This window comes from Lepisma saccharinum, chromosome 4 (genome assembly GCF_977018435.1).
Source record: "Lepisma saccharinum chromosome 4, izLepSacc3.1, whole genome shotgun sequence".
Lineage (NCBI taxonomy): Eukaryota > Metazoa > Arthropoda > Insecta > Zygentoma > Lepismatidae > Lepisma > Lepisma saccharinum.
Genome location: NC_139232.1, coordinates 54,641,483 through 54,657,819, shown reverse-complemented (window position 1 = coordinate 54,657,819; position 16,337 = coordinate 54,641,483).

Sequence of the window (16,337 nt, the reverse complement as noted above, 5' to 3'; positions counted from 1 at the left end):
ACCAGAACAGACCTCCTTACGGACCAAACTCCTTCGTATTTATACCCAAAGTTCCAGCCTCGAACACCTGTCTTTAGGTAATTTCTTATTACAATACTCTAAATTACAACAGAAAGATATTTGAAAAATACATAGTTTGGCAATTAATAATTTACAAAGAAAGTTTACATATTCATTTGAGTTAACAATTATTTCTTTAAGGCTGATAAAATCTTACATTTTGGAAATATACAAATTTAAATGTTCCGCCATTATTTAATTACAATTAGGTTAGTTCATCAAACATGGATAATCTTTGATTGGCAAATCTATATTTACATCATAATAAATGCTCGTTGTCTTAAGCGAGCTGTCTTCATTTGATAGTTACAGAAAGGTGAATACATTAGTTCAACAACGCCTTGATTGGCGCGTTCATATTTGCGTCACAACATGTAGTATCACGGACATTAACAATGACTTGAGGTAACACTATATCAATTTTTCTTTTTAACACGGCATTGCAAAGTTACAAAATAAGTAAGGTCGTAACAGGTTCCCCCCTCTGTAGTTTAAAGGAAAATTTGAGAAACGAAAGTGAAACAAATTTTTCTTTCTCTAAACTCTTTGCCTTTCTTATACATTTTTTTATATATACACCAATTGCGTTTATTATTTCAAAATAAATGATTAGTTCAGTACAACTAATAATCATATTGTTTCCCAAATATTAATGCTTTATCAACATATTTAACACAACCCTAGAAATTATATGGTTAGATTTCAATTAAGTACATGTCTTAAATACAATTTTATATTCAAATTTTAAACTGTTAAATCAACATATCATACAATTCTCAAACGATAATATTTGATCACAACTTTTTAAACGGCTTTCTTTTTTTTTATTATTATATATATATTTTTTTTCAATTCAACACAACAGTTTTTAAAGAATTAACAAACAAATACAACATATCAAGGTTACACACATTTAGTTAAACAAGAATTTGTTGCTTGATTAATTATTTCCTGTAAAGGTGATGTTCAGTTATAAGCTATTTCAGTAATCACCATTTTTTTCTTTAATTAGGTTTTCTTTAAAATAAACCGCATCCCGTTCCAACTAAACCATTTCTTCATTTCTCGCTTGGCACCATTCCGACTTAACTTTAGTTTCTTTGCCATGAGTTGGAGGAAAATCTTCTTCTTCATTTTCACTTCCGGGCTTAGCTCCAGGAACCATCCTTGCCAATCAGGGACATCCTTTTTAGGAACCTTGTCTTCCTTCAGGGGACTAGTAACTAGCGGGGCAGGTTGATCGTCATAAAAATGGTCATTAATTAGTTCAGGGACGTTTACTAACTCCTTGCGCACTAGGGTTATCAAAGCTTCAACAGGAAGGTCGTCCACTAGCTCATCACAGGTTAGTTTGTTAACGTTTTTGTCGTTCCCAACTTCCTTAGAGACTGCCTCAATACTAGAGGAAAATTTGTTTAGTATGTCTCTTAGTTCAGCCCTATGCTGCTTCTGCTCAGCTTCGATCTTCCTAAAGGTATCCTGTAGTCGTTCGTTTTCCTTTCGCCTAGTTTGGATCAATATTGAGGTAAAACTTTTGGTAAGATCCTCTAAATATCCCTCTAATCTTTCATTGTCAGATGTCCAAGCGTTGGATTGTTGAAACCACTGTTTGTAGGACTTGTCGAACTCCTCCACAATTTGTAGTTCTGCTAAGCTTAACTCTTTGGGTATCCGAATAGCAGAGCTCTGTCGTTCAGCCATGTTAGTTCTCTAACAATCTTGATACGTAATGCTTGACCGCTTATCATAATCTCGCTTTTTAAAGAATTTCGAGCCAGACCTAGACCTTTATGTAATAATTATTGATCTCTCTTTTTCTCAGTAGAACCTTTTAATTCTAGAGTTTCTCACTCTTCCTTATTATTTGACCTCTCGTATAAACGTTTACAATTTAAGCCATTTTTGCTAACGCTATGAGGACTCAGCCTCTTAAAATAACAATTTCTTCCTTTAAATTGTTACAGCAATTTCTCTTCTATCCTCGAAGAGTAAGGGAATCAACCTTTTCCCCTGGTAGCCCTTCCTTGGCTTACCAAGCAATAACGCTTACTCGGCTTATGGAAACATCCTCGGTTCCCTGTGATAAGTTTATAAGGTCTTTCTTTTCATTCAGGTTCTGCACTATTATTAAATTTCTGTTTTTCTAGGTTCCAGTCCTCCTCGGTTCGAGCTCCACTTCTCCAGCAATTCCTTTCTACGTTCGGCTGAACAATTAATTTTTTTAAGGTTGTGGAAATTCTCCTTTCCTAAAACTTCCTTCGTCCAGGGATCCCTTAGCAAAGCCACATTATTCCCTATTTCTATTATTTCATAGGGACCTAGGAAATATTCGAAAAATTTAGCGATTTCTTTGTTTGGTGCCGAACTCAGTTTACGATTTCTTTTTAACACTAAATCTCCGATCTTCAAAATATATCCGCTTTGCTCGCCCTTCTTTTTCTGAGTTCTTGGTTTATATGAGGCCAGGAACAATTTGGTTTCCCATTTGATCTTTCCTTCGTCTCCTTCGGGCCATTCTAAATGCTTCAATAAATTAGAAGGTACTGGCTTGTTATAAAATAGTTCAGCTGGGGCGTATCCTGTAGCTTCGGATACCGAATAATTAATCAGCCAGCATACTTTATTTACGTATTTGTGCCAAGAATCATGTTGCTTCGAGCAGAAAGTCCTCAGCAACCTTACGATTTCTTGGTTTACCCTTTCTACGGGATTACTTGCAGGATGATAGGGAGTGGTGAACCACGGAATTATCCCATGTTTCTTCAAGAAATTAGCCCACTTATGGGAAGTAAATTGAGTCCCTCTGTCTGATAAAACATATTTGGGTTTAGGATAATGAGCCATATATCCTTGTTCAAGTTTATTTTTTACTTCTTCAGTTTTAGCAGTCCTTAAAGGGTAAGCTATAGCGTATCGACTGCCTACATCCACCATGGTGAGGATAAAGTTAAAAGTTCCGGATCTAGGTAGCTTTCCCACTATGTCAATAGACAATACTTCATGGGGAAGTTTGTTCATAATGCTAAATTGTTGTCTACAGATTCCTTTCCTGTCTGGTTTGTTTCGGGAGCATACCAAACATTCCCGCACATATTGCGCAATCTTCTCTTTCATTTTCGGCCAGATGAAATGAAGTCTTAATCTTTTATACGTTTTGGTGAACCTGAAATGTCCCGCTTCGTCGTGTTCGGCGACCATTACCTTAGGAACTAAAATGTCTGGAACTAGTAATCGGTAAGTTCCTCGTCCCTTCTGATCCTTGTAAAACAACAAGCCTTCATGTAGCAGGTAACCGGAATCAGGTTGCAATAGAACGTCTCCAGAGATGTTACGGCACCATTCATCTTGAAGTTGGGCGTTCCGCCACTCTTGCAGTTCTTCTCCTGCTAAACTGGGTGTTCTCGTCAATCCCACTGAGTAAGTGACTTCATTTTCAGGATCGTTATCCAGGAAATTTTCTGCTTGAGGATATCTACTTAGGACGTCGGCTATCCCATTTTGCTTCCCACTAATATGAAAAATGGAGAAGTTAAATTGCTGAAGTTTTAAGGCCCAACGGGTTAACCTAGCACTCCAGTCACGGCTATTCTCTAGCCATATCAAATTTTTATGGTCAGTATAAACGTAGAACTTGGTGCCATACAAGTAGACTTTGAAATGGTCTATTCCGAAAAGTACTGCTAAACATTCTAATTCTTGCACGGTATAGTTTCGTTCATATCCCTTTAGTTTCCGACTGGCATACTGTACAATGGCGATGTCTTCTAAGTCCGGAGTTTGTTCTACTTTCCCTTGGAACAACACTGCTCCTAATCCAGTCAGGGACGCGTCACATAGCAGGCAGAAAGGCTTGGTGAAATCAGGCTGCGCTAGGGCAGGTAATTGGACTAACTCCTTCTTCAGAATTCGAAAACTAGCTTCATTTTCGTTAGTCCATTCCCATTTGACATTTTTTACTAATAATTTCTCCAAGTTTGCTGTCTTTCGAGACAGATCCTTTACGAACCTTCTTCTCCAGTTTAATAACCCTAAGAACTGTTGAAGATCCTTTTTACTTCGAGGTCTAGGAAATTTTAAGATAGCTTCATCTTTTTTAGGGTCGACTCGAACCCAACTTCCAGATATAATATGGCCAAGATACTTAATCTCTGATTTCACCCATTGGCATTTTTTCAGTTTTACTGTAAATCCTTCGGCCTTTAGCTTGGATAAAACCCAGTTTATGTGCTGGAAATGATTTTCCAGAGTTTCATCAAAGATCAGCAGGTCATCTATGTAGATGGTTAGGAACTCTTCAGTGTGAGGTTCAAACAAAGATTGCATGGCATGCATAAATACAGCCACAGCGTTTGATAATCCAAAAGGCATTCTCGTAAAACACCAGGAACGTCCTTTATATGAGAAAGCTGTATATTCTTGATGTTTATCGTCTATAGGGATTTGCAGATATCCTGAAGCTAAGTCTAGGCAACTAAAATACTTTTTTTCTCTGAATTTTTGTAAGGCTTCCTGTAAAACTGGTACCGTGTTTCTTGGAGTTATTATCAACTTGTTCAACTTTCGGAAATCAATACACGGTCTCACCGAACCATCAGGTTTATTGACCACCAGCAAAGGGTTTAGATATGGAGACTGACATTGCCGAATTACACCCCACTCCTTCCATAGTTCCAATTCTTCTTCCAACTTCTCTCTTTTTGCCATCGGAATGGGATACGGACAAGAATATACTGGTTCCTGGGACGTCAGAGGTATTGTACATTTAGCATTTTTTGCAAGTCCCGGTTTGCAGGAAAAAATCTCCTGGTATTCCAATAATAACTGCATCAATTCTTCTCTCCTTTCAAAGCTGAGTATCTCAGGAGAATAGGCTTTCTGTCTTATTTCTTCTTCATTGGCCATCCAGGCATCAATGATTACTTGACTAATACTGTTTTCAAGGTCCGACGTATTTTTTCCCGTCAAGGTATTTCTTCCTAATAATTCTTCTTCCACCAGCAGTCCTTCTTTCATTAAATACAGTCTTTGGTTTTTTGTATCTAAATTTGCTTGATATTTCTCCAAAAATGGGTAGCCCATTAATAAGTCAGCATCTAAATTCCGACTTACATAGACCAAATCTTCAAATACATATCCCCCAATTTCAAAGTGAATTCTTCTACATCCTACTATTCTAGAACTTTCCTTTCCAGTAAAATCTCGTAGTTTCACTCCGGGACATTTCTGAAGTTTAAGTCCGGGTAACCTGTCCCGTAACTTAAGCCAAATTTTATATTTCATTATAGTGCATTCACTCCCTGTATCTATAGTGCACTTAATTTTTAATCCTAAAATTTGGGCGAAAATTTCTGGTTTCTTGGACGACAATATTCCCCTATGTTCAGGTTCTTCTATCTTTTTCCATTCTTCATTTTCGACTTCTAATTCTAAATGCAATACTTCTAAAATATCTTCGGTGAGGAAATTGTCGGTACTCTCATTTTTCTCCGATGCAGTTTTCCCTTCCGTTGTAAATGAGAGAGCTTCATTTACAACGAGGGTTGGTTTAAATTTTGATTTGGGAGCATTGAACCTTCCCAAGCTGGAGCGACAGGATTTAACTCAGTCGGGACTTCTTCGGTTTGGCAGGAGATTTCCTTTGTATTAGAATTTCTATTGAAGTGGTTGTTGGGGAAACGGGATTGGTTCCATGGTCGTCTATAAGGTTGACTTCTATTGCCGTTGCTATAGAAATTCCGCCCTTGGTAACCCCTCTGGTTTCTATTATTGTTCCTATTAGGATTCTGAGGTGTTCTGGTCGCTCCTTCACTTTCGTTGTTAAATCTAGGCGAGACTATATTAGTCTGCCTAACTCTGGGTTGAAACGGCCTTCTGTCTTCCACCTTGGGGTTATCTCCCCTACTTATCTCCAGTTGTTCGGAAGCTTCATATCGACTAAGATAATTTGCTAGTTGTTCCATGGTTTTAGGATCTCGAGTCAATACTAGTTGTCGAACTTTCACCGGAAGTTGGCTGATTATCAAATGCAAGACTTCACCCTGATTTACTACTTCCACCAGATTGCAGTAGTTTCCATAGACTTCCCAGCAGTATTCTTCTAACGTTAATCCAAGGGACCTCTGAAATTTCTTATTCCTTAACAGCTGCATTTCTCGTTGTTTAGCCTCTAAGGAAGCATACTGCTTTCGAAATGCATAACAGAACTGATCAAAACTCTTCCACTTCCTTTCATTTGCTATAAACCAGGATTTGGCCTTTCCTGTCATTAAGGAAGGTAAAATTTTCAACCTGTAAAATTCTGAAACTTCCATTATATCTAGATAGGTCTTTAAACTTTCGATGTATCGTTCGGCCGAGACTGAATTTATTTCTCCAGAAAACTTCTCTAAAGCTTTTATATCTGCCAGTCTAAAATTCCGACACTTGGATTTCCTAACTCTGTTGTTAGTCTCTTCTTCTGAAAGGTGATTGAAGAATTCTTGTGATTTCTTCACTTTCTTCGATCGTCGGCTTCTATTCAACTCCGAACCTTCGTCGGACGTAGCACTCGAGGATGAGAGGTTACTTCTTTCAGTATACCTCCTCTTAGATACACTAGCGATAGGAGTGGCGAAATTGGCAGAGTGAATCCTCTGACTTTGGTCTACTGAATTAGCACTCAAAGGTAGACGTTCTAATTTCATGGCCAAAGAATCTATTTCACTAGAAGTTTTGTGAAATTGCCATTGTACTTCCTTTATTTCGTCTTCCATTTCCTTTCTTCTTTGCAGTTTTTCTTCCATCAAGCTCTTGGTAGTTTCAAGCCTTAAACTTTCAAATAAGCTTGTTAATTCTGTTTCTTTTGTTTTCCTCTGACTTTTTTCTTCATCTATTTCTTCCAATAAGGCTTTCTGGGTTGCTTCCATCTGATCTTTCACTTCTTGACTCATTACTTGTTTAAATTCTTCCATTTCGGCCTTCATTCCCTTTTGGCATTCTTCTACAGTTTTTTGTAACTCATTCTTATTGATCTTACACTCTAATCTTACTTCCTCTATTAATTCTCTCATCTTTTTACTATCTTCTTCTCTTTCTTTTTGTCTTTTCTCTTCATCTTCTTGTCTTTCTTTCTGTCTCTTCTCTTCATCTTTCTGTCTTTTCTCTTCATCTTCTTGTCTTTCTTTCTGTCTCTTCTCTTCATCTTTCTGTCTTTTCTCTTCATCTTCTTGTCTTTCTTTCTGTCTCTTCTCTTCATCTTTCTGTCTTTTCTCTTCATCTTCTTGTCTTTCTTTCTGTCTCTTTTCTTCATCTTCTTGTCTCCACGTTTTCAATAAATCTATCATTTGGTTCGCAGATTCAGATTTGTTTTGACAACCTTGGCATTTAAAACTAGTTCTATCAACATCTTCATTCGTGGCATCCATATTCAAACAACTCAAGTGGAACAAACACTCGCATTCTTGACATTTGACAGTTCCTTCTTCGGACTTGGAGTCATCAGTGCAACACTTAAAGGTCGCCATGTTTAATTTTCTTTGTTCCCCCCTTAAATACCTTTTAGACATGACTAAATACTAATATTTGAGTTTTCACACTTTTAAAATGTAAGTCCTTTATCTTGAAGAATATTTTCCAAACTAATGAAGTCTTTAAGTTATTGCTTCTTATAGTGATCTTCTACTCGTCGTTGGTCATCTTCTTCAACTCCAGCGGTCAGGATTCTTCAGCTTCTACGGCGCTACTGCAACTTCGCTTCTAACGAGGACCTCTTCCGTAATAGTCGTCTGGCTGGATTCTTGAATTGTCGAGCCTCTACGTTGTATACCCAGTATCCAACGTCGGTGGTTGAAGTTCTAAACTGTCGTGGCCCCACGTTGGGCGCCAAAAAGGATCTGTTACGTTCCTAGTAACTTTCCTCGCCCTTTACTCTTATAGCCGGGAGCACTGAGGCTCAAAGGGTCTACACTGAAACCTATCTTCAGGGTAGGTGCAGAACAAATTCAACCAACGTCGTGAAGTTTTAATGAAAAGTTTATTTACTGCTCGAGTGTTTACAGCCAGAGTTTAGGTAACTCGCAACTGGAACTTGGAGATCAATGGTTAATAGATAATTTCGAACTTACTAGAAAGGTCAGACTAAGGTGGCCCAAACCTAGGGTTTTACAGAAGAGCGGCATACACCTATTCACTTCTTCCTAGATTAGACCGTTCCTATTTGGCCAGTCTAGGTCTTTAAAGAAGAGCGGCTTGCACCTATTCACTTCTACCTAGACTGACACCAGAACAGACCTCCTTACGGACCAAACTCCTTCGTATTTATACCCAAAGTTCCAGCCTCGAACACCTGTCTTTAGGTAATTTCTTATTACAATACTCTAAATTACAACAGAAAGATATTTGAAAAATACATAGTTTGGCAATTAATAATTTACAAAGAAAGTTTACATATTCCTTTGAGTTAACAATTATTTCTTTAAGGCTGATAAAATCTTACATTTTGGAAATATACAAATTTAAATGTTCCGCCATTATTTAATTACAATTAGGTTAGTTCATCAAACATGGATAATCTTTGATTGGCAAATCTATATTTACATCATAATAAATGCTCGTTGTCTTAAGCGAGCTGTCTTCATTTGATAGTTACAGAAAGGTGAATACAGAATTAGTTCAACAACGCCTTGATTGGCGCGTTCATATTTGCGTCACAACATGTAGTATCACGGACATTAACAATGACTTGAGGTAACACTATATCAATTTTTCTTTTTAACACGGCATTGCAAAGTTACAAAATAAGTAAGGTCGTAACAGACTGGACATAGCTAGATTCGAATCCGAAATAAAACCACTCGACAGCTGTCACGAAAAGTCTGTCGTGGTCTTCGACGACGTAATCTTAGAAAACCAAAATGAAATTCGCAACTTTTTTACTCAAGGTCGTCACAGGAGAATGGATTGCTTTTACCTAGCTCAAACGTTTTACAAAATTCCAAAGTAGTTACTACGCGACAACGCTAATTTTATTTGTTTGTTTCATCAAGATCACACCAATCTCAAACATGTCTACGATGACTACTGTAACATTTCCGATATTCTTATATTGTAAACCTTACATAATCAGAAAATTGATATATATATATATGCTTAGTTCAATTTTCGGCTATCAGAGGGCACGCCCCCTGAATAGCTCTACCGGTGCTGCCTCTAGCGGCAAAACTTGGTACTTGTGGGCTAGCCGAAACCTCGGCACACAGCCGCAGTTGCACTCGATCGCCTGGGAACGACACGGCAACAGCCAGCCTTGCTGTTCTGACTTCCTTTTCCTCGCCGGTGGAGAGTGAGACGTACCTGACCATGCTGTACGTAGCATAGAGTCCAGCCATTTCAGCCAAGAGTGTGATGCGCCTACAACTTAGAACATAGGACTACAAACGGAGTGTGGTGCACGTAGCAATAGAGGCAGAACTTTGTGTATTAGGTACGTAAACTCTCCCTGTGCAATAGGAACATAACATCGCATTTTTGCCGTATCTGTGTCACAATTTTTACGTTCCCCCTTTTTTTTATTTCACATTAAGGCGATAAAGACTTGTATGTTCAACATCCCCCCCTTGTCCTCCTTGAGTGCGCGTTGAATAGACCAATTGTCCATGTACCTTTTTTTGTCAAATGGACAAAACAATGAAAACTGGACGCGGCGTATATGAACAGAATTAAGTTACGTTGTTGATCCTTGCGCCCTAAACGTTTATTCAGACTATTTGCGCCTAGTGCATACATAAATAACCTAAGAACGGGCGCACGCTAATTTAATGAACAATCGAGCCTCCATCTTCGTCCTAGCAATACAATTTTTGCTGCCCATTTAGCGTTTGTCTAGTGATTCAAAACCAAGTTTAATTAATTTAAAACTTGCAGAGAAAAACTACGATCATTTATTGACTCCCTAATTGGGACAGAAATATTTATTCCTGTTACTTTCTCCCCCCCCTTTCGGTAGCATTAGAATACCCAAGAATCAGAATAATAATAATAATAATAATCGAGGTATGGTTATACCGAATTGTATTAATTAATGTATTGGTTAAATGTTGGATTTACAATTGTGTGATTGAGTGTGTTGCAATAATGCATGCACTTGTACGTAACGCGTATTTATGATTAATGCTCAATTAAATGCTAATGGTCGGGACGTGCTTGAAATTAATGCGTGGCTACGCGCTTTTGACAAGTATAGACATTTCATGTATGATTATTATTATTAAGGTTGATACTGTTATTACGAACAATCTTGTTTTTGGAGAAATAAAACTGTGTTATTGAGCAATTACATTTATCTTCTTGATGGTTGGAATTTTAAGTACACAATTTTTGATTGCTACCTTTTGAATTCTAGTTCGTTAGCTAATGTAGGGAACGTACGTCACCAGACGAATAATAACCAAAATACGAGTGGTTTTTGAGGGGGATTTGTCGTAAAAGAGAGAGAGAGATAAAGACGTTGGTTTAATTACTAAAACTATTATATACAATGGAGAAGGCTTAAGAGGCTATTCATTGTCGGGACCCTTTGTTTAGGCACATATAATATATATACGTGTTTTTCTCTTACAGGGCCTTTGTCTCGCGCTTCTCGTGGGGTCTGCTCGTAAACTTCCGCATTATCTTGCGAGAAGTGCGACACAAATTTAGAATTTGTAACCAATAGTACGGGTCTCAATTTAATTTTTGCAGCTGTGGTTGCCGCGCAGCCGCTTCCAATTTAAATATCGTGAGCAACCGCAACTTGACCCCAACTAACACGTTACAAAATTGGTATCAGAGCGTCGTTCCATTTTGATCCGTTGTAGCAACATTACTATTGTTACTATACAAACCTGAAAATTTTTTTCCCTCCCAATTGTTTTTTGACCTCCCCTTTTTTTATGTAATCGATTTTTTTCTCCTTTTCAGGTTAATTTTTTTTCTTCAACATATTTACTGTTATGCCACACCCTATATTTGCCTTTTTGGTAATACCTTTTGAGAAATTTGTAACTAGGTGCTTACAGTTGCCTTTCCCCTTTGGTTTATCACCATGGCCCCCCCCCCCCCCCCGATGAGGCCAAAGTTCTTGAAGCTGGTTGCCAGACGGCGTTGTCCCTCCCTGTTGTGCCCCCTTTGGCGGGTTCCAATTCATCTATACCCTCGGCTCCTCCTGCTACATCTTTACGGACCACTGGAACAAATCAGTGAACTTGTCGGCGCACGTTTCCCAAAACCAACACGGCTCCGTTTCTCGGGATAACTCCCCCTTTTGTACGTATTGTCACCTGATCACCTGATTTCTACGTGTCGCCGTCGCCCTAACTCTTCTCATTCAGCAAATTTTAGCCCTGAGGCGCGTCCTTCATAGTTTTCGGTTAACATATACACCTTTTTGTTTATGACTTGTCTGGTTCGGATGTAGCTTTATCACCTCAGTCTCCTTCAGCCCCCATTAATGGATTTTTGTTATTCCTCCGTTATGGTTTGTACTTAAACTAACGTCTTCCCACTTTATCATTTTGCATTTATAGTTCTATGATATTTACTACATGTCTCTATAGATATGTTTTTTTAACAAGTGATTATATATAATGTGTAATATCTCATTCAGATATTTTTTTCTCTTATTCAAGTGTCTTTTCATCATTACTTTTTGCATATATATGTATTTTTTGGGAGCTTATTATGCTTTCTTTTGAGTAAATGAAACTGCGTATGATTGTTGTATAACCTATGGTGTTACTGATTCCTTGCTTACATTGTAATAATGCTACCTCCTTCTTCCTTCCTCTGGTAACTTTCCTCCTCCTCTTTCCTATTTCTTATTCCTTCTTTCTCTCTTTTTCTAGTTTTTCATTTTCGTTTCTCTTTTTTTTATATGTTTTTACTCCACGAGGATTTGATTTTTAACCGGAGAGAAATCATGGAAACGTCAACTTGCTACTACCAATTATTTCGAGCTATCGACTTCCATCTCATGCCTTCTACGGAATTCCCATGGTTACAACAAGAATGCAGTGTGTGTGGTTTGTGCCTCAATCAACTTGTCGAGTATGTTCTTACATCTAGGTGTTTGGCCGGGAGGCGAACACGATGTATAAAGGATCTGTACCAAAACAACGACGCCGCTCAAAATCGTGTCAAATCCAGCAGAGAAAAATACAGGAATCTCATCAAACCTATTTGGAACAATATAAAAAGTGGAAGCGGCGTCAAAACTCTACAACACGTTTCCGAAGGAATTCGTGTGGGTTGACGACCTTAGGAAACTCGTGGATCGTTTACTTGGCATAGCAGGCGAAGAAAATGCAGGTAACCGTAAATTTTACAACGAGAAAGTAGGAATCGTGGACATGATCAGCACCAAACTCTCCAACTTCATCATGAACGACAGTAAAGGAATAGGATACCTGATCAAAATAATCAACACTCTTCCACCGAAATTTTGGAACGTGGCAGATGGCAAGAGACTCGTGAACGAGGCATCATAAACAAATTACCGTTCGAAATTCACATCCCAGGTTACCAGTACTGCGGACCGGGTACTAAACTCGAGCAAAGATTGGATAAAGGAGACAGGGGAATGAATCCGTTGGACGCCGCATGCAAAGGTTACGACATCGCTTACAACAGACAAACAAATCTACAACCTTAGAGACAATGAAGTTCGACCAGTCACAAATATAGGAGTGCGTTGTGAAAGAAGGAGAACACATGCATATGCTGAACATATTTTATTCAGCAGGCTACATGGAACAAAGGAAAACATAAATTTCCGCTGCAACGCAGCAATGTATGGTGTCCACACAAAATCAAACATTTTCGTCCATCTACACGTGACATTGAAGTTCGACCACTGTTAGAGGGGATCCTGTTTACCATGGTGTGATGCCGCCCCGTCGGCGAATAACTGTGGCAATGCGTCGGGGCATGCTGCGGACGAGTCGTTCAAGGTATTCCACATCGATGCGGTGCCATTCCTCCTGAAGGCAGGCGATAAGGGCAGCCACTGTAGTGTGTCCCCTCTGTTGCACACGTCGCTTAAGAACACGCCACACATTCTCAATGGGCGAGAGGTCGGGACTCGATGGTGGCCATGGCAGAGTTCGCACGTGATGGCGAGTCAACCATTCTCTTGTCAGCCGCGCTGTATGAGGCCTGGCATTGTCGTGTTGAAAGATGAAACGCCGCCTGTGGAACAGGTGCCTTCGCACTGTGGGAAGATGCCGCTCCAGTATGCGTGTATAGGCGTGTGCATTCACAATGCCCTCACAGACGTGTTGTGGGCCAACCCCAGATGCCGTCATGCATCCCCATACCATCACTGACGCAGATTTCTGTACCCGACGTGCATAACATTTTGCTTCATTCTGTTCCTCCTTCCGACAAATGACTGTTTTCCGTATTTTCCCGTACACAACATTGAAAATGGATTAGTCCGTCCACAAAACCCTGTTCCACTGCCGAAATGTCCATCCCCGGTACATTCGTGCCCACCGTAGTCGATTGCCTTTGTTCAACATGGAAATGAAGGGTTTACGTTTCGCCTTGTACACTCGGTAACCGCATCGCTGTAGGTAACGGCGAATGGTTCTGGTTGACACTTCAATGTGAAAGCGTTCTCGAGTCCACAGTCGTAATTCGGCCACAGAAACATGATTGTTGGTCTGGATATAGCGCCTAAATATCCGTAGGTCACGCACGCTCAGCAGGCGTTTTCGACCGGGGGCCTTACCTGGCTCTGTAGTACCCGTATTTTGGTGATGTTTGATGATGCAGTGGACGGTTGACTTGGTAAGTTTAGTTGGAGCCCTATTTCCCGTTCACTGAGTCCATCCCGTTGCAACTCCACCACTCTTCTCCTCATGGTGTTGTCCATAGGTTTGCCCCTGGCCATGGTGATGATGCACTGCGGTTCCTCGGTGCACAGCACGCGCTTATATACGGCGGACTCCCTTATCGTGTCCGTGACGTCATGCATCCGTCGAATGCGCCACTATCTGGAAATTGCCCGTATGGGTCTGGTGCCTGGTCGAAGTTCAATGTCACGCGTATAGTTCCCCGTTTTCGTCCTTTACGTGACCTTGGGTGCAACATGCTGGGATCACGATTCTTGCCTGCTCACACGCCTCCTCTTACACACATGCGTCACTTCTGCGGGTCACCCATTCCACCGCCTATGCCTCTGTACATTTAATCACGTATTCCTTTCTGGTCGAACTTCATTGTCACCAAGGTTGTAGATGCACGTCACGAAGCAGATAAAAAATTGGAACATGCAGCATTCGGGAGATTCGTCAGCTGGGACGCTTCTCTGGGAGAACGGGTTGCAGCTTTGGGCACGCATCGCCATGAACACGAAACGAAAATTGGGATGGGTCTATAAATAACACCCGTAAAAAAATGACGCAGCTTCAAATAACAGAATTTCCTATCGAATTGCTGCATAACATATTTACGATTAAGTTCGATGAAGGTGACGGGAACATCGACTTAATCAAAATAACGTCGGAATTTCGTGCACCGTGCAAGATGGATTGCATGGACCACCTTCCGAAAATATGCGGCACGAACAGTTTGCAAGATCTCGACGTCATGTTTCAAGATGCAGGAGAAAAATTGGACGACAGGTTGGACGAGCTTCACAAGGCGAGACAAGGAAGGAGAAAATTCACCGACGATTGGAATAGGCCAAACATGGAAACTACTAGCATCATCGCGCAGCTCATCGCGTTGTCCCAAGCACGAACTTTCTTCTTCAACTCCCACGATATATAAATAACCGATTGTCAAAAAATAAAAGAAATTAAAAAAACTTATCACGTGAAACGAGTGAGACAAAAACAGAATATATATATATATTATATTTATATATATATATATATATATATATATATACACATATATATAACACAGCATCATCATGAAGCCCAAGGGTGTTGTTTACCAAGTACCGTACTCGAATCTCAAAAATCTGGGTACCCTCGACGGGTTACTCACCAAGAAACAACAAGAAAAGAAACGTTCTTGCTTGTCCAAAGGTCACGGAATGAAATTGTTGCTCAGCACCCCTCAATTGAAAAGATTGCAGCGTTCGAGGGAAAAGACACACACGGGAGGTTTCATATTTAGCATTCTAGCAATTCTAGCGGCTTTGGGTGCCGTGGGAAGTTTGGCCGGTGGTAGCGTAGCCATAGCAAAAACCGTAATCGACTCGAAAAAGAACAAGACGGAATTGGAAGAACAGAAACGTCACAACCAGGGAATGGAGAAGAAAGCAAGTTTTAAGAAAAGAAGAACCGCTCAGTAACCGCGACATTGAATCTCTCATCGAACCGTTGGGAATCAAACACTTCAGAGGAGTTTTCATGTCAGATTCTTTACCCTCCGCAGTAAGAAAAAAAGACAATTACGAAAATCCAGGCACGCATTGGATATGTTATCTCAAAAATTCAAACAGCAACAACGCTTTCGTTTTCGATTCTTTCAGAGGTTTTCCACCGTCGAGTTTAGCGAAATATCTTAAAGCTTCCAACCTCTACTACAACAACGAGAGAATCCAAGGTTTCGAGGAAGTGAACTGTCGTCACCTCTGCGTTTCCATGCTCGCCTTTCTGTCTCGAATAAATAACCCATCGATTCGAGATTTCCAGAAAGCATCGTGGAACCTGAATCATCATCATCATGGAAGTGTTCCATCTCACAAGCGAAACTTCGGTCTTGAAACTCACGTTGCACGACGACATCGTCTATCCTAAATCCATAGCTCTTCGTGCATTCTACAGCATGTACCTTTTTCCAAACGTGACCGAACACAACAACACCATCAAGGTCGGAAACGAAAAAATCAGCATCATGCCGGGACAGTACAATATGTCCACCTTGCAAGCCGAATTACCGAGAGGTAATTACCCACAGAGTAGAGTTGGTGTCCGCAACGGAAACCGTGGACCTGGGTACGATCGGAGAAATTTTGGGTTTCGAGAACAACACAAACCTCGAATCTGGAATCAAGCATATCGGCGCAAACACTCCAAAGTTCCTGGCAATCGAGACTCTGAACGTGCACTGCAACGTGGCGGAAGGAATGGTCACAAAAGCATACAATATCGGCAGTCACAAGCAAACAGGAATCGTGGCGACTTTCAAACCAAATTCGGAATTCATGGAACCGATCATCTTCACGCCATCGTCGCCGATATACTTTCAGGTATGTCGCAACAGAATCGACCAGATTAAGTAGGTGGTGACCAACGAAAAAGGAGCAG